This window comes from Colobus angolensis, unplaced genomic scaffold (assembly GCF_000951035.1).
Source record: "Colobus angolensis palliatus isolate OR3802 unplaced genomic scaffold, Cang.pa_1.0 Scaffold69, whole genome shotgun sequence".
Taxonomy (NCBI): domain Eukaryota; kingdom Metazoa; phylum Chordata; class Mammalia; order Primates; family Cercopithecidae; genus Colobus; species Colobus angolensis.
The window spans coordinates 13141311-13141829 of NW_012120598.1; positions in this window are offsets into that span (position 1 = coordinate 13141311).

The following is a 519-nucleotide window of genomic DNA, read 5'->3' on the forward strand; positions in this document are numbered from 1 at the left end:
CATGGTGCTAACTCAATATAAAAGGTTGACAAAAATGTTCCTTCTTTTCTTCAGAAAGTTAATGTTCCCTCTCCATATTTGTATTTGCTCAAAGATGAAGCTTTCCATCTGGGAAGTCCTTGAGTTGAGTGGCTTAGAAATAGAAAGCCTGGACTCTCAAGGCTTCATTCCTTTAGCCAACATCCCTGGAACCTCTCCTTTGTGCAAAACACAGTGGCCGGTGCCAGGGCAGCACACAAGCGTCCGCAGGAGGCAGTCCCTGCTGTGACGGGCCAGGGAAGGGCCCAACTAGGAGTGCCAACAACCGCCTAAAATACGGCAGGGCGGCTGCACGGTGAACATGCGTGTAATTAACTACAGCAAGAAGGATGAGGATCTGTCCACAAACGCAAAATCCCCCTTCCCGTCGAGTCCATGCCCCCATGAAACCCCGGGTCTAGAGAGCTGGGTCTAGAACTCGCCATCCGGCCCTGAGGGTGTCAAGCGCAGCGTGGAGAGACCTGAGGGGGAAACAAAAGG